Source organism: Carassius auratus, chromosome 13 (assembly GCF_003368295.1).
Source record: "Carassius auratus strain Wakin chromosome 13, ASM336829v1, whole genome shotgun sequence".
NCBI lineage: Eukaryota > Metazoa > Chordata > Actinopteri > Cypriniformes > Cyprinidae > Carassius > Carassius auratus.
This window is the reverse complement of record NC_039255.1, coordinates 16,674,302-16,697,217: the sequence shown is the minus strand read 5'-3', so window position 1 is coordinate 16,697,217 and position 22,916 is coordinate 16,674,302. Positions and strand designations below refer to the sequence as shown.

The window sequence follows — 22,916 nt, the reverse complement described above, 5'->3', positions numbered from 1 at the left end:
TAAAAGAAAGGCTAAGACAGTCAAATTGAGCCTGTATGTAATTTCTCCTTCAAATGGAAATGAACAAATGGTTTCCAAACAGGTTTCCCAACTAACTATTTGATATTTCATGCATGTTAAAACAGTAATGTTCCTTAAAAATTACAAATTAATTTTTTTATGTTATACGTTAAGATTTTACTGTAAAAAAAATTGTTTTACTGAAAAATACATAATTCTATCCCATTTAGAAATTTTCCAAATAAATGCATCCTTTTTTTAACCACACTTGACTTCCTCATTATTGTAATAAATTTTAATGTGTAATTAATTTCAAACAAAAATGTGTAAAAGAAGAAGAAGAAAAAAAATAAAACAGAATAATGTCGTTTGCGCTCTCAACCCATGAATCGTGTATAATTGACGCATTTTAACACGAAAAAATGACACACATCCCCTATAATAAAACTCACAGACATGCCTTATCATAAATTAGATTAAGAAGGAATACGTCTGTAAAGAATAAAACGTTCAGGTCTTTTAAATCTAAACAAACTACGTGGAAGTGAACTACTCAACAATACAGTAACCGGCGTAATAGTTAAACGGCAAACTTACACTCCTGTCTTAATTCATAACTCACTGACAGATGCCTTATTGTTTGTCCATCTGGAAATGAAAAATGTAAAAAAAAATGTGTCTCATTATCCAAAGTCGCCGTCAGTTCTCACACAGCTGACATCATACAAGTAATGTTTCATCAGCGTGTGTTTGGATTTAATAAAGTCGAGGAGCAAACGTACATAATAAAACTGACGTCCTCTGAAGTCCTGTGTCCATCAGTATTTATTGTGCCATTCACACTGTCCCACGCTCACCTCCTCGATGTCCAGGTTCTTCCTGGACCTATAGATAAACTCTCCGATGGCCACGAACACAGACAGGACGAGTCCGGCCGCCAGCACGATGAAGATTCCTCCGATGTTCTCCACTCCCAGAGCGCTGGCCTCTTTACTGTCCTCCTCGGGACAGCCGTTTCCTCGCCACCACTTCTCCTTCATCATGTGCAGCTTCCCCTCCTCCTGTAACTGCAGGATGGCGATGGTCACCTTGTCACGATACGGGGAACCTGAGAGAAACCCAGAGTTACCATCATTAAATACACTCTACACTAAAAAAAAAAAAGGTACTTCACGATGCCATAGAAGAACCTTTTTGTCTAAAGACAACCTTTAACATCTGAAGAAAGGTTCTTTGTGGTGAAATAATGTTCTTAAGATTCTAAAAAGGTAAGAAAGAGATGGTTCTTTAAAGAACCTTTGACTGAATGGTTCCCTGTGGAACCAAAAATGGTTCTTCTATGGCATCGCTGTGAAGAACCGTTTAAAGCACCTTTATTTTTAAGAGTGTAGAACTGAAACCGTAAAAACCTTAAACTTAAAAAAATGTTGTAACTTGAAATAAAATGCATTAACTGAAATAATATTAAATAACTTATTTAATTTCAGCAAGGTTGCCAGGTGTTTCATTTTTCATTTCAGTTTAACTCAGGGGTATTCTAGTTCAATTAAACTGAAACTAAAACCATAAAAAAGTAACAAACATTAAAATAAAACAATATACAGTATACTTAAATATGTGTGTTTATAATTTTAGCTAGTTACAACATTTCATATTTTAACTAAATATATCTTGATTATTTACTAAATATTTTCTAAATAACAGTAATTGTATTTTACAAGTTTATGAAAAAAGACAAAAGGTGAAGTATTTAATCTTTCTGCAATCAGCATCATATTATGTTATATGTGCACATATCAATATATTTGTGACCCCAGAGAACAAACCAGCCTTAAGTGTCAATTTTTTTTTAATTGAGATTTATACATCATCTGAAAGCTGAATAAATCAGCTTTCCATTGATATATATGGTTTATTAAAATCAAATACTGAGAAAATCACCTTCAAAGTTGTCCAAATTAATTCTTAGCCATGCATATTACTCATCAAACATTAAGTTTTTATATATTTATGGTAGGAAATAAAATATTTTATTATTATTTAGGAAGTAAAAATATCTTCATGGAACATGATCTTTACTTAATGTCCTAATGATTTTTGGCATTAAAGAAAAAATGATAATTTTGACTCATACTATGTTTTTTTTTTTTTTTTTTTTTTTTTCTATTGCTACAAATATACCCCATCGACTTAAGACTGGATTTGTGCTCCAAAGACACATATGATAAAATATCACTTGTCCAAATTATGGTTCCTCTAACTGAAAGAAAAAATATATATAAATGTTAAAACTTCTTGGCAACACAAATCCTTTTCACTTTAACTACATTAGCATGAGCTAACGATGTCAAATGCTTCTAAAGCATTTAATAGTTTTGTTGATTGCATGTTTACTGTAAGTGTACCAATAGGAGTGCCGACTCCGTAGCCCTTGGAGTCGATGAGTCCTCCGATCTGCGTGAGGTTGCAGTTTCTCTGGCTGATGTACTCGATGCTGGTGGACTCCATCAGAAGAGCGTAATCTGTGGTCATCACGCGCTGGATTCCCTCTCTGTTATTCTTCACCAGCGCCGTGTTCTTCCGGCTGCTCATAAACGCCCACATCTTCTCATAGGTGCTGATCTTTGATTTCTGTGAAAGATGTATGATTGTATTAATGTAGAGCTCATGGGATGGATTTTCAATAAATATATACCTTGAATAAAATGTTGCTTTGGCAGCATAAGTAAAACGCATAAATGAAAATCTTTATATAAGCCACTGAAAGGTGTGTGACAGAATTTACTGAAGTAAATAAGTTAAAATAAATACATATATAAAAAATATTATAAAATAATAACATTACAAAGTAAAATTAAATAAAATGCTAAATGAAAAAATAAAACAATTTTTTTTTAATTATTAATTATAAAATGTAAATAAAATTATAAAATTAAAATAAAAGAATGCAATTAATTAAGTGGTTTTTTGCTTTTATAAAATTTCAGTAACACACTTGATAAAAGATGAGAAGTATTAATCATTAGAAATCTTTCTTTGTTTAAAGCCTTCTTTGTTTTTATGACTATATCAATAATTTCAGGCAACATTGTTTGAATTGATAGCACAGATGCTTTTAAGGAGAACTGATAAACTGACTGTTTTCCTTTATCATCACACAATCTGCATTGCATAAAGCGTTGTATAAATAAAGGCTTGATTTGACATGACTTTTACAGTTTTGAATGTTGATCATCTAATTAAGAAATAAGACAGGAGAGGCTGATTTTTATATTTAAGTATTTTTAAAATGTTATTTTATTAATCAGATACTTAAAGATTCATAGACAGATCTACTGATGACATATAAACTAAGCTGTTTCTGATATAGTTGATATACACCAATCAGCATCCTAGAATTATTCATTTCATAATCAGAACAAAGAGCCAAAACTATTGCTTTCTATAGGAGAATGTTAATAATCTTTACTTCCAAAAAACATATGAAATTATTTACAGCAATAGTGCAAATTTCAAGGGGTTTTTCTGTTATAGCTATGAATAAATGTGCAGTTTGCCAATCTTTGTGCAGGATTTCCTGTGCTTATGTCTTATTTCTGCCATGAAATCCTCCTTTGCTTTGCGGGTTTAGATCAGTGCTGTGACAGATGTCCTCATAACACTCTCTTTCTCTATAAGCTGCTTTAATTCGCTCTGTGCATGTATTTCCCGCTGGCTGAGGTCCGTGTCCTGTCATTCTGTGCTTGTAAAATCACAGGTCTCATGTCTGAGGGAGTAACTGCTGTTCTCCTGTCAAACCTCAAACCACCTGTCTAAATTCAACGCCAAATGAACATATCACAAAACACAGACTTGTTGCATGAAATGTTAAACGGACTGAAGTTTTTGCTTGTAGAGACAAATAATAATGCAATATCAAAGTGAGATTCCAAACCTTAAAGAAAGTCATAGTGGAGCCGTCCCTCACAGCACCGTACTCAATCTTGGTCTGTTTGGCCAGATCATCGGCCGAGTCTATGGGTGAATCCATTCGCTCCACAGTGAGGAAGGCGGCCAGGTTAGCCGTGTAGGACGAGATGATGATGAGGGTGAAGAACCACCAGATACCTCCAACAATCCTGGTGGACAAAGCCTTGGGCATCAGCTCCGATCCTGACCACAAGAAATGTTCAACCAGTTAACAAACGAATGGTTAAAAATGGTTAAAAATGCTGAAAAATCCAGGATATTTTTTTCAATTGTTTTCTTTTTCTAATTTTACAATTATTGTATTTTTACTTATGTAATCACAAATCCAAATAGTAAATTAAATAAACAAGTTTAAAAAATAAATAACATGCAAAGTGCAAATAAATAAAATAAAGATAAAAGTAAAATGCAGAAAAAAGTCAACAATAAAATAATTAATAAAATAAAAACATTATTCAAAATAAATAATATAATATAATATTAAAAACAGCTTGAAGATAATATGTTGCTTCAAAATAAAGTAAAAAAAAAATGAAAATGTTGATTAAAAATAATATAATATAACAATATTAAAATAAAATAAAAAATAAAATGTATGAAGAGAATAAACATGGTCTTCTAAAAAAAAAAAAAGTAAACAAACAAAACCAGAAGATGCAATTGGTTTATATTACTCTCTTTATAAAATATATAATGTCTACTGCAGACTTTTTTCCTTCTGTCTCTTCCACTTCTAATAATCCTGACACGAATGAATGATTTGCACAATAATCTGGAAAGATCTTTTGTAGCACAAGGTCAACTGCATGTGTCTTTTACCAAGTTTACTCATCAAGCGAATATAATGAAAGTGAAAACACATACTGACACTATTTTCAGAGTTTAACTGAGACATTTTTGTCGATTTCAACACATTTTGACCTTACTCTAATGTCAGAAACCATGTGAGTTAAATCTCATACCTTGCTGCATAAGCGCTCCAACACCAAACCAAACACTGTTGATTAATGTGAAGTTGTTCTCAACCACATCTGAATCAGGATTGCAGGGATGAGGGTTGTACCATTCATACGGGGTGAACCTGCAGAGCGACACAAACACAACAGCATACACTCACTGTAAATACACACAAACACAACAGCATACACTCACTGTAAATACACACAAACACAACAGCATACACTCACTGTAAATACACACAAACACAACCGCATACACTCACTGTAAATACACACAAACACAACAGCATACACACACTGTAAATACACACAAACACAACAGCATACACACACTGTAAATACACACAAACACAACAGCATACACTCACTGTAAATACACACAAACACAACAGCATACACTCACTGTAAATACACACAAACACAACACCATACACTCGCTGTAAATACACACAAACACAACAGCATACACTCACTGTAAATACACACAAACACAACAGCATACACTCACTGTAAATACACACAAACACATCATCATACACTCACTGTAAATACACACAAACACAACAGCATACACTCACTGTAAATACACACAAACACAACAGCATACACTCACTGTAAATACACACAAACACAACCGCATACACTCACTGTAAATACACACAAACACATCATCATACACTCACTGTAAATACACACAAACACAACAGCATACACTCACTGTAAATACACACAAACACAACAGCATACACTCACTGTAAATACACACAAACACAACAGCATAAACTCACTGTAAATACACACAAACACAACAGCATAAACTCACTGTAAATACACACAAACACAACAGCATACACACACTGTAAATACACACAAACACAACAGCATAAACTCACTGTAAATACACACAAACACAACAGCATACACTCACTGTAAATACACACAAACACAACAGCATAAACTCACTGTAAATACACACAAACACAACAGCATACACACACTGTAAATACACACAAACACAACAGCATACACTCACTGTAAATACACACAAACACAACAGCATACACTCACTGTAAATACACACAAACACAACAGCATACACTCACTGTAAATACACACAAACACAACAGCATACACTCACTGTAAATACACACAAACAGAGTAACTGGAAACATTCTGTGGCTGATAAAGTCAATTCAATGCATTGTTCCCACAATCTAAATTGATACATGTTTGCAAGTTTAAAATTCTAAATTCTAAGATTCAAATTCTAAAATTCTTATTGATTTAATTAAACCTTTTAAATTGCAAGTATTATTCGATGAGTTCTAACTGACATCATGTTGAATATTACATCAACTTTAGTTAACATTGTGCGTAATTTAAACTTTATTGATTTTTTTATTTTAATAATTGAATAAAATTGTCTTGATAACTTGAAAATTGGGCAGTTGTTTTCTGGTTCCCAGCATGCTTTGCATAAGACTGCATAAGGAGAACAGATGTACAAATTAAGTGTTACACCAAAAGAATGGTATCCTAAAATGTTAACATTTAACTTAACGACTTTCATTCAGTCAAAAGCATTACTTAACATCACTTAATCAACCTAAACACATTCATTTATGCAAATCTGCTAGAAATAACTATTTATATAGCTATTTATGTTGAAATGAGTTGGAACAGTTATCAAAGTTCCTCTAACTCAATGTAATTTATTTGCTGAACATGATTTCATTAGAGGTTGTCAACATAAAAAGTTTTTTTTTTTTTTTTTTTTTGCGTGTCAGCCAAAACTTCACTAAAAGTGCTATTTTAACTGCAAATGTAGTAGAGAGGTACGAGTTAAACACATTTGCATTTTTATTCAAATGAGCTGGCCAAGACTGTGTTTTGAGCTTTTACTGCAGGGCAGTAAAACAAGAGCTAATTAACAGCAATCCAACATGACATAATAAAAGCATGAAACAGATCCAACTGGAAGAACTGAATCCAATCTAAAGGTTAAAATGTGTTGATATGGATTGTACCTGGCAATGACGAACAGCACACAGCTGACCCCGAGGCAGGCCAGCAGCACGTACATCCAGATGTCTGGAGAGAGCGGGTTCAGGAAGGAGAAGACGCCTGGATTGGTGCCATTGGGTTTGTGGTAGAGGATCGAGATTCCCAGAGTCATGAAGGGCTTGGAAAAATCGATGACTTTCTCTCGCACGTAAGTAATTGTGAGTGGTGCCACGGCCAAATCTGCCACCTGTAATGAAGCCAGTGAGAATTTATAGCTACACGGGAACTCGCTTGACTCTTTAAAAAACTAGCATTTAAGATCAGCCAGAAAACTTATAATTAAACCTATAAAGTTGGACTTACATGATCGATCAGCTCTCGCACCATGCCGTTCCACTCTCCTTTGTCATTCTGAGCTCCGTATTTCCCATCGGACACCAGTTTGACTTCATAGGAGAAGCCCAGGATGTTGGACAGCTCCTTCAGGAGATCCAAACAGTAGCCTTCAAACCGGTCGTTCCCATACAGAGGCTTATCGGACTTCTTGTACATCACATAGGGGTTTTCCTGCAGGGGTAAGAGTACGATTAGCTGCAGGTGGAGGGTCTTGTTGATGTTCTGCATTGGTTGGTTCCTACCAGGATTGTGGTGACAATGAGCGTGCGGTTGGCCATGGAGTCCATCACATTGGTGTTTTTGTCTTTGTTGCTGTCTGTCAGGTTGAGTCCGGTGTTTGAGTTCCACACACCGATCTAAACAGATGCAGAACCACATGAACAAACAACTGAATCATTTCTAGAGGACAGATTAAGAGAATAATACACCCCACAATCAAATATCTGTCATTTACTCATCCTGATGTCATCGTGAGTCAAGCAGGTGACACGAGCATGAGGAAAAGATGACACTCTATTTATTTACCAGAGAGAAATATATTCATAAGTTTGTGGTTTCAAATATATTATTGTTACAAAAAAAAGTTACAAATTAAATAAACTGAACAAAAAAAAAACACAAAGTAAATAAAACATTAAATGAAAATGAAAAATAGTAAAAGAAAAACTAAATAAAAATATTAATAAATACGATAATAGTATATTAATTATGCTTAAATAACACTGGTTTAAAATGAATTTAATGCTTAAGTGCATAATCTCTGTCATGTTAATTTAAATTATAAATGAAAAATGATTTGTTAATAATATAATTAGTTATGAAAGATAGAACGATAGTTTATAGAATGATAGCTAGAACGATAGAACAATAGAACGATAGAACGATAGATAGATAGAACGATAGATAGATAGATAGATAGATAGATAGATAGATAGATAGAACGATAGAACGATAGATAGATAGAACGATAGAACGATAGATAGATAGATAGATAGATAGATAGATAGATAGATAGATAGATAGATAGAACGATAGAACGATAGAACGATAGATAGATAGATAGATAGATAGATAGATAGATAGATAGATAGATAGATAGATAGATAGATAGAACGATAGATAGATAGATAGATGGATAGACAGATAGACGGATAGATGGATAGATGGATAGACGGATAGATAGAACGATAGATGGATAGATAGATAGATGGATAGATGGATAGATGGATAGATAGATAGATAGATAGATGGATCTAGGTCTAATAGGGCAAACAAAAAACACAAAAGGATAAAAGGGAAACAGGAGTAAATCATACACTGTATTACTAGTGGAGCAAAGGAATAGTGCTTTACTGAAGAGAAAATGCATCTAACTTTCAAACAGTGTTGAGAACTGACTGTATAGTGACTGACTGTATTTTATATTAATGTGCAAAGGCAAGTGCTCTATCAGTGCCTTCTTTTACATGACCAATGAATCGAAAGCCACTGAAAGCCATCACAAGCTGCCTCTCTTTGGGTTTCTGTGCATTATTTCTACGCTACGTCACCTCTGTCTGATAGCTGCTGTCACGGAGAGCGCTGTAAAATATGCATTAGGAGAGAGTCCTCAAATTGAGCACTTGGCGTGCGATTAGTGATCATAAACAGATGTTTTATAAAATGAGCTCTCTGCATTGTTGTTTCTATGAGTGATGTGATATTTCATAAATGGATGCAGAGCTCTTAGCTGCTTTATTATGCATTTGGTTTGGAGCCACCCGCTGAGAGTTTGACAGCATTAAAGAAGGAAATAAATTAGGTTTATTTAATGCAATTATAAATAAGTGGTAAAACTAAGTATAATGCATAACTAAGCCATGAATATGCCAACATGAGGATATAAGACATCAATAGTATCTAGAAAAACCAGCACAAGAGGTGTCAGCAGGTTGAGGGTCACAGATGGAAAAAGTACCATGGTATTATTATGTTTTTAACATATCATTCAATACCATGGTTTGTTTTGCAAGGGTAAAGGGACTTAAACGTCACATTTCTGACATTCAATACAAACCTTCTTCCATACTTTGTTAAAGCGACCACTTTGCATAAACGGCTTGAGAAAAGAAAAGAAAAGAAAAACCCAGATTTGACATGTGTGACAGATATTGGTTTAGACAGAAGCAGATCGTGCAAACGGGATCATTTTCTAGCTTTACCTTTTCCATCCCGTCCTCTTTCAGACTGATGATGTCGAGATCGAAGTCTTTCCTCAGGCCATCCGTCTTGTTGATGATGATCTGTCCGGTCAGTCCGTTCCACTGAGCCTAAAAGAAGAGAAGAGATCTGTTTTTATTCCAGAACAGGCGTCTAGATTAAACATGAGGGTGCCGTAATGAAGACAGAGATGATAAAACTCTGATTGCTCATTTGCTTTAGAGGCCAGATGCAGCATTATCATCATCATTAGCTCAGAATGTGTTTTTGGCTCATGTTCTTTTCTTTGATGTATTAGCTTACACACGTTGTTATGTGTTTTGGGATGCTTTCTGCCTTTGTTTTAATAGTATCATAAAGTGCAGACAGCAAAGTAAATGTGAGAGAGAGGGGATGAGATATGTGACATAACCCAGATCAAACCTGGGAGCCCATGAAGCAACAACACTTACATACCCACAGTATTAAGTTAATAGATAAAAATAAGTCATTATATTATGTTATATTATATTTATAAAAAAAAGATCTATGCTTTAATAATATTTAAAAAAAAAATTTTTTTCAATTCTGTTATTATTCTATTTTTATTAAATTATTTACTAATAAATAAATGAAAAACATTAATGAATTAAGAATAAGATTAATGCATTTTATAAGTTTTATTTATTTATTAATTTACTATAGGAAAAAACTTTCAAATATTTTATATCAAGCACATTTTATTTATATTTAATAAATAAATAAATACATTTATTAAATATGATTATTATTAATTTAATAATAATAATAATAATAATAATAATAATAATAATAATAAAATGCATTTTTTTTTTCTTACAAATGCTTTTTAATTTAAGGATTTTGAGCAAAGCTTCCTTTCCCAAAGGCATTGCTACATACCCTATTAACCCAAACATTTACAAATATATTCATAAATCTGGCACATGTTGCAATTAGTTTGTCTGTACAAACATAAAGACTGTTTCTCTCTGTACTAAATTATTATAGCTTTTAAGTTGAGAATAAATGCACACTGTATATTTGCATAATAATAAAAACACCCGCAACAAATTAATTAAATATAAAGGGGTTTAATATAACATATTATTACACAGCCCCATTCACCCAGTGACACATAGCTAGGAGAAATAAATAAATTAATTAATTAATTAATAAATAAATAGTAATTTGATCAACAGAAGTGCCCAGAGCAATAGATCACCCAGGCTCTGAAGGAGTTGTTAGTAAATGGACTCTATAATCAGGATTGAGTATGTGAGATCAGTCTAAATGGTCTCTGTCCAGCACATGATTCAGTGGATCTTTCATACAGAACATGTGAATTTATGAGGATGCAGCACTCATATAGTGAACAGACATTCTCTAAAGCCTCGTGTGCAAATCCAGTGGATTATTTCTTTAATTTGCTGTTCTTTAAGAATTAAAACAGGGTGGATAGCATTCATAATCTTCTCATACAGTAGTGGAGCTCAGACTCGCTTCATACACTCGTCACATGACCTTTGTCCAGATTTGTTCTTATTCTCTTAGTAATTATTCTCTGGTATAAATCTCACTCGATCCTTCCTTTCTCTCACTTCCTGATCACTTGTACAGTGAGCTCCGATTACCAAAAGCATGCGAGATTAAACACACCAGACTCAGTAGTGCTTCATATAGTCTGTATTAACATCCCAACAATGCTCACAAGTTCAAGAATTTGACCTCATCATCAACTAGAGTCAACTTCAGAGATGTGTTCAGTGAAAGTGTCAGAAAACATTCCTTTTGACAAATCTGTAGTGCACTAGAATCAATATTTAGTCATTTTTGTTTTCTAAAATAAAAATACAAACTAATATATATATATAATATATATATATATATATTATGGCGCCAAAATATTTTATTTAGAAATTATAACAAATAACAATAATTAAAGTTGAGGTTGAGGTTGTTTTTATTTTTTTATATATATATATTTTTTTGCATCTTTGCATTTCTCTCTATTTTACATTGTGTTTAATAAAGTAAAAACCCTCTATAGTAGTAGAGCAGAAATGACATGCTTTGCCTTTAAATGAAGACATGTCCACTGTAATGAGTTCAGCCGCACTGCATCATTAATTCAGCCAGAGCCATCACACTCTCGTCCAACACACATTCATCCTCAGACTGCAATGCCAACACGCTGACTCAACAATACCTCTTCTGAAACAGGAAGCTCTGACAAGAACACTTGGAGGAAGTCACTGAGAGAGAGAGAGAGATTGTCTGTTCATAAATCATCTGCAGCTGTTTAGAAGAGCCTCGAAACACTTTCCAGAAAAGTGAATAATGATGCATTTGGACTCAATAGACTAAACTCTATCAGCGTTCAGGAGCATCTGACACAGTGAAAATGTCACAAACGATGATTCGTTCATCATTTACTCATTTCAAACCTATGTGTAAATGATGATTTGTGGGTGAACTGTTCTTTTGGTTTGCTCGAGTGTACGAACTGGTGCATTTACCTCTTTGAACATGCTGATGAATCGTGAGCCGAAGCGCCAGGGTTTGTGTCGGTGACACTGCAGTGAGCTGACGGTGATCTGAGACGCTCGCTGGGACGCGGGCAGCGACCAAATACACGGCGTCATACATCAGAGCTGCTTCAGTCTGGGGCACAGACATAGAGATGAGCCATCACACATCTAGATGAATCTGTTCACATAATGAAATGATTCACTTGATTCTGAATCGAATTATGGGGTTAAAGTATTCAGTAATGTTGCTTTGGTTTGAGAACAAAACCTGATAATGATGCCGTTGTCTTCATAACAGTATATCTGAATCAAACATGTTTCACAGTTATTGAACTGAACTGAATCAACACTGAAGTGACTTGAGGTGAATAATGAAACTGATGTCTAATGTAGAGCTACCTAATAGCTCAACTGAACTCGTTTCACATTTGAACTTTACAATATTGGCACTTATTGAACTGAATTAAATCAACATTAAACTAGAAATGCTTATAGTTGAACTGAGGTCATTTAATAACTGATTTTATATCTTGAAATTAACATTGAACTGAATAATGACACTATTGTCTTCTGTAGAGCTGCTTCACAGCGGAAATTGAAATTGTATCATAATTCATGAATTTTGCAGCATTAATACTGTTATTTTCATCTTTATAACTGTGAAGCTACTTTTGTTTAACACACTATAGAAATAAATGTGACTTAGCTTAATCAATGCACAGTAAAACAACAGATATACTAAAATCAGATTTTTCTTTTGATCAAATGTTACTATTGTAAAACTATTCTGTGGAGGTGTTTTACTGTGGAAATATCATGTTGTTGTTGTTTTTGAACATGTATTGTGGTAAAACCATACTATTCATAGAAAGAAAAGAACCTTTATTTTCATATCAGTATTAAAAATAAAGGTTCTTTATTGGCATTTGATGGCGTAAAGAAGAACCTGTAAAATCCATGGAACCTTTCCAAGGTTCTTTATAGTGGAAAGAAGTTCTTTTGGAACTTTTGGAAAATGGTTCTTTTAAGAACTGTTCACTAAAAGGTTCTTCTAAACCCCTCTGTTGCAAACTATTTGTAAGAGTGTATAAATAAAGGAAAAGAGGATGCACAGACTGTCATCATTCCGTCCAGCAGGCCGGTCTCAGGTTTGGGTGGAGCCTGCAGTCGCTCCATGGACCATTTCTCCACCACTGACGCCACATGAGGGTTGTCGATGTTGAGCAGACGGAATCCCGTCATGTTCACGCCACTGTATCGGTACGGCTCCAGGTCCAGCGCAAACAGATCCTGAAGTGTGTCAAAGTTACATCACTATGTGGAGTTTAACAATAGATTCCTTTTCTAAAAATGCTGCTTGGTTTCTAGCTATAGAGCATTGTAAGGCATGAGCTATTTTTATAAAAACAAGTTTTTTAGCACAGTTACAACATGGGTTTTTAGCTAAATGCCTGAAATAAATTCTGTGGTTAACACAAGCTCAAAATATTTTTTTGTTTTATTCTATGACATAAAATACATTAGCAAAAACCCTCTTCAATAAAGACTGATAGAGCTGTTGAAGGTTGATTGTTGGTGTGATCGTGGTGAAGTTTGATTAGAGCCAATGTTTAGCTGTTTACTTCTGGCTATTGCAATTATGCTTCAAATTTCATAACAGCTGTGTAGATTATCATGATGGACAAAACACATAAGAATCATAAACTTTTGTTGGCCCCAGAGCTTATTTTCTGCAATCATCCAAAAGGCAATGGAAAAATCCTATTGTGTTTTTGTTGAGGGAACCAGAGAGATGTGAATATCAAGATTGGCCTATAAAAAAAATGAGTCCCTGCAACACTTGCAGCACTTTATCGACTAAAAACAAAATGCAAATCAGCAGAACAAACCTTGTTGAAATGTCCAATCACAACCAATGACAGAACCAAAGAAAAACCACACAAAAAACTCACCAGCGTGGTAAAGAAGAAATGGTAGTATTCAGTCATCATGCCCATAGACAACAGCTACAACAGAAAGACAGAGAGAGAACATGTTTTCCGTGAACAATTACATTCATATTCAAATTTCAAATTGCATATCTGCATCCTATTTGGTACCTCAACATGAATTTAAAAACTGATTTGGAGTTTAAAAGGCGATCTTAATTCTGGTGTGTTACCTGTTTGAGGACGTCTGCTGCTGTCTGGAACGAGCAGTCAAAGATGACACAAAACTCTTTCCCCTTCTTCATCTCTTTGAGAAGCGGCCGAGCGTCTTTACTTCCCGTCGGTAACTGTCGGATTTTGATCTTGATGCTGTAGCGAGACGGAGCCTTGATCAACTCCTGAAGACGAATTAGCCCTGAAAATATTACATAGACAAAATCAGAATAGATTAGAAAAATACACAGCATATTAGAATGATTTCTGAAGATCATGTGACCCTGAAGACTGGAGGAATGATGCTGAAAATACAGCGGCGCATCACAGAAATAAATTATATTTTACAATATATTCACATAGAAAACACTAATGTTAAATTGTAATAATATTTCAGAATTTTACTGTTTTTGCCGCACTTTTGAACAAATAAATGCAGCCTTGGTGAGCAGAAGAAAATTCATTTCAAAATATTATGGCAAGGTGGTGTGTTAAATGAGTTAATCAAGTTCTGCTTTGACTCATATTTATCAAATAACGTTTTAAGATGATATTCAGCTTTAATTCATTTTTTTTCATCATCTGAAATTAAACAGGAAAAGTCTTCTTTTTTTATTTTCAATATTTTTCAGCCCTGACAAATTGCACACAGTTAATTGTCTCCTAATCTTTTTAATAATGTAGAAATGTCACATCAGCAAACAAATTATCCCAGATATGATCACAAAGTCAATATTACCCGCACCAGTTTCCACAAAAATGTCATATTCAGAGCAGAAATTATGGACATTTTTTTAATAAAGCATCAAGATCCTAACAACCATCAGACACTCACGGGCTGGTTGATTAATATGGCATATACACACTAATATGATGAGGATGATAAATGCATCTAATTCATGCATACTTCATGCATTCTTCTTAATTAAATGAGTCCATATTAATTATATCAATGCTGTATGAGGCCATTATATATGTGTGTGTTTTCTATCTAGGCTGCCATCCACATTAATCTGATTCACTTATGCTAATAATAGTCTCATTTGTGTCTGTTTTATATCAAATATTTTTTTAGGAGAAGCATACGAGTCAAAGTTGATAGCTGATAGATCTAGCCATAAAAGAGAAGCTGTCCCACCTGTTGCGTCCTCGTACACCACCGTCACTGCTTTCCACTTGTAGAACTGCACGATGTCGAGTACGGCGCGGCTGATGGAGGCGTAGTCTGGGTACAGGTTGATGTAGAAACTGTCCTTGTTGTCCACAGACGGGTGTTTCCAGCGGGTCTGGATGTGAGGGACCTCCAAAGCATTACAGATGGACTGGACCGCACTCACTGAAGAACTGTGGGACGGCCCGAACACGGCGGCGACACCGAGAGCCAGCTGATCACAAGCTGCCATTGAGAAAAGAACATCTCAAGATTTGTTTTAAATGTTATAATACATTCTCTTAACTTCATTTATTGTTCATTGACTACTATAAATATGCAATTCATGGGTTTATCTCTCCAAAAAGTTAAAATGCTGAGCCTCTAGTGCACCATCAAAAGATTTACAAAGGTCTGCTCAGGTCTGTCAATCACTCCAGCTCAACCAATAGCAAGAGCTTAGGGCGTGGCTGCTGTAGCAGGCGGAGCCAGCAGTTCAGCCTTGCAGCCTTCAAATTTTAAGTATAATCAAACTGGCTGTACAAGTCTTTTTTTCTTTTTTTTTTTTTAAATCTTGCCTAGTTTAGTCTTTAAAACTTAAAAAATTAAATTGAGATCGCCATATGTTGCCATGATGTATTAATCATCATCTTTGTAATTGCAAGTTTTAAGATCAAAATTCAGACTTTTTTCTCGCAATTCTGCAATTCTGTGGGGAAAAAAAGTCACAACTGTGAGATATAAACTAAGAATTGCAAAATAAAAACCTGAAAGGAAAAAGCCTGAACTGTGAGAAAAATCTGAATTGTGAGATATAAATTCACAAATGTAAGAAAAAGTCATAATTTTCAGATAAAGAGTCATAATGACTTTTTTCTTTATTATTCAGTGGCTTAAACAAAATAACAAAAATGTGAGCTGTACATTTAGAATTCAAAAAAAAAAAAAAACTCAAAAATTGTGAGTTTAAAAAGTTTACATTTTTATTCCATGGTTTTAAAATAAAATAAAAACAACTGCCACTTATATATTAAGCATGGTGCCAAAGTCCTGGGTTCAATACGGAGGGAATGCATGAACTGACCTGTGCATACAGTGGATAGAAGTGTCTGTCAAATGAGTAAATATAAGAATCAAACCTCGTCTGGAAGCCTCGAAGCTGTCGAACAGGTTGATTCTCTGGATGTCGTAGGTGAGGGTGGTGTTGGGCATTAAAGTCCTGTTTCTGTTAATGTTAGTTACAGCAAATTTGAAGGCAAGTTCCTCCACGCGAATCGGTTCATTCTCAAGTGTCTCGAAAATCCCACCTGCACAGACAGAAAAAGAAAGTTAAAAACAAATCCACAAAGGTAATCTGGTCAAACAGTTAGTCCCAAGAGTCTGGAGCTGACTGAGCTGCTCACAGAGAGCAGGATTTGTTTACTACAGAAGCTTTCCATCACCACAGAATACAAATACAAAAATTGTTTTTTCTCACAAATGTAATCTTGCAATTATAAATCTTAATCTTCAGTTATATACTCACAAAATCTGTGATTGCAAGCTCCCAGGATTGCAAGCTCATCTCTTGTAAGTTATTAATCGGAAAATCTAAACTCAGAATTGTGTGAAAAAAATCAGAATTGCGAGATATAAACTCACAAATGAGTTAATATCAATACTGATTTACAAACTTTTAATTCAGACTTTTTTGCTCACAAAAAAAAAAAAAAAACATTTATGTCTCACAATTGCAAATCATTAATTGCAAGATGTAAATTCAGCATTCTGAGGAAAAAAATCTGAATTAAAAGATAAATCAGTATTGCGAGTCTGCACTTTTTAGTAAGCCCTTTTCACTGAAAAAAAAAAGACTTTGGGGATCTCAACAATGTCTCAAATAGCTCTATACTTTCAATGTATGTGAACTATAGCTCAAGAGACTTTCTCTGAATTTTCAGTTATGCTTCATCAAAGAAAAGATGTTTCTCCTAAATGTGCTTTGAAGTTACAATAGAAGCAAAAAAGAAAATGCAAAAAAAGATAAAAACCTCTATTAACATGTCTGACCCTTATATGTAAGATGAAGGTTAACATGTTGCAATTTCATCAACTATTAGCCTAAGACACAAGTCATATTGAGTGAATGTTACTGTTGTCTACTCAAGCTGCGGCAGCACAAAACAGTTCATGGATTTCAGTCGTAACATCTCTAAGCCTTAAATGACCTTTAATCCACAACAACTACAGCCAAAATATGACCAAACAAATAAATAATACAAAATCTGCTTTAGTGCAGAGCAGACATGCATATCTGACATGAACACAAGACATTCAAATTACCGTTGGTCAAAATGTGAAGAAAACACATTTAGTGGGATGACAAATGCAAAACATACAAGCACTGTTGATTGCATGCTGATAAAGACATTAATCATTTATCATACGACATTTACACTGATATAAAAGCAAACTGATCATCATTTTTCACTCTGAGCTCATAAGAAAACAAACACTGCTTAACACTGCCATTCCTCAAACTGAGAAATACTAATTAAAGGCCTTATAATGACAGTCCTCGATCTTACGAACACCAAACAAATATAAAGTACATCTGCTCACATTACATATACTGAGATTACCTGGTAACAAAGACACAGACAATAAATGTGCTTATATCACACACACACACGCACACACAGACACACACAGACACATACACAATTACACACAAACACACACGTTTGTTTTTGTGAAAAGTGGGTTCATCCCATAGGTGTAATGGTTTTTATACTGTACAAACTGTATATTCTATCGCCCTATACCAACCCTACACCTAACCCTAACCCTCACAGGAAACTTTGTGCATTTTTACTTGTGCCACTTTTTGTCGCCTGTTTTATAAATGGAAAAATCAGAGATTGGCTGCATGCAAGCACCTGGAATAAACATTTTCAGCTGGATTTTTTTGGAGAGATTGTGACTGATTGTAAGAGAGGACAGGGCTTCCCCTCTGAGCTCTGATGGTGAATGACCTTTGAAGCACCTTTTACGCTCACACTTGTGTGGACACTGCACGCACTTAAATCCAGCCCAATAAACTCCAGGGTTAATTACAGTTACACCCGGAAACCGCTCTGACCCGTGGGAATATTTCAAATTAGAATTTAAGAACAAACTGGGCTCAGTTTCAGAGAAAGAAACTCTTGATGCATGCATGAAGTTCACAACCCATCTGCAGCTCATCGGCAGACGTGTCTCCATATATATTTTGGGTAATGAGATGCTAATCAAATGAAGGCATCAATCAAAAGCGATACTTTGACAAACTGCACAATTCATCGTGAAGCGTAAAAATCAGAATGAATTGATTTCAGGCTCTGGGTTTGTAATGTTTGCGTGTCACACGGAAGACCTTGGTTTGTCTTTGAGACTCGAAGCTGTATTTCACTGACTGACGGCAACTCTATTAAAACAAACAAAAAATAAACAATATTCTACTAAAAGCTCCGTTTTACAAATAAGAAATTTTGTATAAAAATAAGTCAAATGTATATCAGTCCTCCAAACCCATTAGCACCACCTACAGTTCAGAATCTCACGTATACCAGTCAAAAGTTTGGAATAATTCAAATTTTTCATGTTTTTGAAACTCTCTTCTGTTCACCAAGGTCCTGTTTACTGTATTTGATTATCAAGTGAAAGTGATGGAGAGCTGTTGCTGTGAGAGTTGTGGATGTCAGTGTTGTGTCGGAGAGATGGAGCTAAAGGATCCGAGGACAAAGATGCAGTTGTGTCCTCCATTCATTCAACATCCCACTATCCCACATCACTGGATCCCCGCCAGCGTGTGTGTGTGTGTGTGTGTGTGTGTGTGTTTGATCTGTGTGAGACTGAGATGCCTCTGTCTCTGTTCTGGGTACCTAATCACTCTTAACTGGCCAATAAAATGCTTTGTTTTTACTCTTATACTCTTCTTCTTATTAAAAATACACAGTAAACAGAGATATTAAGAGTCTCATGCGGTTAAGTTATTGTTTTGAATGAAATAACAGCATCTGGTTCAACATGAACATCACAGTGACGCTTTAAATAAAGTACTTTATAGGTTAATCTCACAAAATATTTTGTGAAGTGAATATGTAATTAAATTTGCATAAAGCAATTTAAGCATATATATATATATATATATATATATATATATATATATATATATATATATATATATATATATATATATATAACAGTTGTATATAAACCAGTTTGATCCCCCAAATAGTTATTAAAATAATGCAAATAATTTATATATAATAATATCAACTATATACACAAATATATTTTATTTTTATGAATGTACAAAATATTATTTATATATAATATGTGCATATATAAATGGATATAATATTTATTATTATTCAACAATTGGAAAATTAAATATATGTATATAAATATTATATAAAACTATTTTAAATCATTAACAAAATTAATAATTATTTACAATACAAAAAGAATGCTGTTTAACAGCAATAACTGCATTACAAAAAGAGATTCTAATGATTATTATTATTGAAAATAATGAGAATTTGATTTTGAGTGTATGATGTATTTTAGGAGATTATTTTCTAGTTTCTAAAACTAGTCTGTTTAAATGAAAACATTTTGAGTCATAAAATCCACTGTAAAACATAGACAGCATCATAATCAGACTGTCAATATGACTCAATCAAACTAAGCCTCATGCATCCTCACAGTGTTGTGAAGGGTTTTTCTGGAGGCGGGTGTCAGTCCTCACTCTGAGGGTCTCTGAGCAGAAAGCAGATTAGCCCCAGCTCGTTTAACATGCTTAACAGGGACGATGTTCCAGGATCACCCAGCAAAAGAAGAGAGGACTATAGAAACACCAGCCATATGGAGCAGATTAAAGTTTGCAGAGAAACAAAGATTAGATTCGACCTCGAACCAGGAGAAATTATACAGGCGGATTTAACACATAAAGAACATTATGAAAGGACCCCAAAGAAAATTATTAACCCTCTCTGCACTAATCACTGCATAAATCTCAATAGATATTTACCAGGTTAAATAACATGACTTCACTATTAACGAACCAAAATACACTGTGAACAATCTCGCACAATCTTTACAACTGTTATGCATCACCAAACTCACAACAGGACTACATTAAATCAGAAACCACTTGATCACTAGTCAATAAACACAAGCAACAAATAATCTCTGCATTTCAGCATAACTGTCCATCCTTTCACTCTCTTTCTCTCACAAAAGACATCAGGATTGAAAAATAAGGATTAGATGGAATGGACATCAGTGTCACCTCACGCAAAACCATTTTCAAAGACATACAAACACAAACTAATGACTCAGTTTGAGAATTTATGAATGATATTCTGTTATGGATTGGTGGCCAAGTTCAAATTGTGGACCAAGTAATTTAATTATGTTGCATTCAATTCCATGTAAATAGTTTACTCTCCAACAAGAGTTCACCACTCACCAGTGACAATCACATGCAACTTGGCATAAAAGATTGTTAAAATCATGTTCTAGAAATAAAAACATATGCAATTAAAAAAAAAAGGCACCAAAGGCTTTTAGCTTCAGGCTTTGAAGTTTTGTCAATAAAAACAAACTTCAAAAGTTCCAAATATCTGAATGTCATTGCATTTGATAAGAAAATATCAAATTGCATGAAAATATCAAATTGCTAAAAATTAACCAAAATCTTCATCAGTGTTGCTCAGTTATTTTAAACCAGCTTCTGTTTTGATGATTGTTAGTGGATGTACTGTATCAAGACAGTTCTCCTCAAAATTCAAAGGAGTCATTAAATCCATTATTTTAATTGAAAAACATCTAAATGTTAAATTTTTTTCTCATAAACTGCTAGTAAATTGCACAAATAATTACAAGAAACAACAACACATTGCATTCAATGTGAAATTAATGGAAACGTTTAAGCAGAAAGACTGAATTAGTATTTTCCTGCAAAACATACTCCAGTAATCTTTGTTTTATTTACAACAATGAAAAATCATTTTACAGTGCACTTCTTTTTGTAAAATATTCAGTTTGTGCTATTTCATTAAAATAAACCCCACTTTGTTTAATGTTTTAATCAAACAAGAATGACATTCAGACACTGATTTAAGTGACTAAAGTGTCAAAATACATTTATACACAGATAAAAAAGATCACAATAACACATTTATTGCATAGAAGTGAGTATTTCAGATTAACACAAACATAGATTAGAGATTTAACAAACTGCATTTGTTTGTTATCTAATGCAATGACATTGAGAAGTTTTTAAGGGTCCAAATACGTTTTGGAGTCACTGAGTAAGGCAAAATAATGCAGTTTTAGGTTTTGATAGCCTCATTATTCCTACTCACCGATCCTCAAGACCTGCTGCGCGCTGAGACTGACCTCTGCCATCAGACACAGCAGGATGAAGCTCACACCTGTCCCCTTCAGCATGCTGCACCTGCAGGAGGAACATTCAACATCCATCTCCTGCTTCTGCTTGTATCCACACAGGGATAATTTCCATCCGAGCAGCATCTTTTCCACTCACTCGTGCTGGTGGGAGTCACCCATCCTCACATCCGTAGGTACTAACTGGGCATCACTTTCCAGAATAAGTCACCGTGAATGAGCATCCCTCCCGAGGCGCGTTCAGGACACACCGGCGCGGATCAGGGACCGAGCGCGCGCGCGGAGAACGACTCTCTGTCCGTGCGCACGGGCTCAATTGAGGGCACCGGCAACTCTCTGATCCGCGAACATGGATCCGTTGTAAAGATTAACTTCAAATCTGGCAGCAGTCGACCTCGGCGACGTCTTTGCTCATTGGTACAGCGAGGAAATGATTAAATCTTGCGCCGGAGCTCTGATGGAAACGCACATCTGCCAGCGGATTAAACACCCGTTTATCTCTCACTCGCTCTCTGTGATTTCACCAAATGAGAAGAAACCTTATTCAAACAGCAGCTTGTTTGACCTACTTTTAATCTAAATCATTCGTAAAATCAGTCTTAACTCAACTGTACGTGTCAGTACTTCTACTTCGAGAAGATCAATAGCCTACTTTTACTCAAATCAAAAGTGTCCTGTTTTAACTGTCCATGAGAGCTTTCAAAACTCTGGATCTGCTTCAGGAGGAGATTATTACCCATGATCCTTTAGGTCATTGTGACAATGGGTTTATATGGCATTAGAGGGATTACAGAGACAGGATCTGAATCACAGATCATTCAGAGAGAGAGAAGAGTTCAGCCCCATCAAAGCCAGATCATGTGACCCTACACCAGGGGTGTCAACTCAATTCCTGGAGGACCTGAGCCCAGAGTTTTGTTTCAACCCTGCTCCAACACACATGTAGTTTTCATATAAGCCTAAGGACTTGATTAGAGTTAAATTCATGTTGAATCTAAACTCTGCAGGGCTACGGACCTCCAGGAACTGAATTTGACAACTTGTTTTACACTATGGTGTCTAACATACTTTACTATGAATTGTAATAAATGTTTGTTGTCGTTGTGAGTTTAAAAATATTTGCAATGCATCTTAC

General features: G+C 34.7%; 1 pseudogene; it reads right to left on the bottom strand.

Moving 5' to 3' along the window:
• Positions 1-273: 273 nt before the first annotated feature.
• Positions 274-22,019, bottom strand: LOC113112854 (glutamate receptor ionotropic, kainate 1-like; annotated as a pseudogene).
• Between the last annotated feature and the right edge of the window lie 897 nt (positions 22,020-22,916).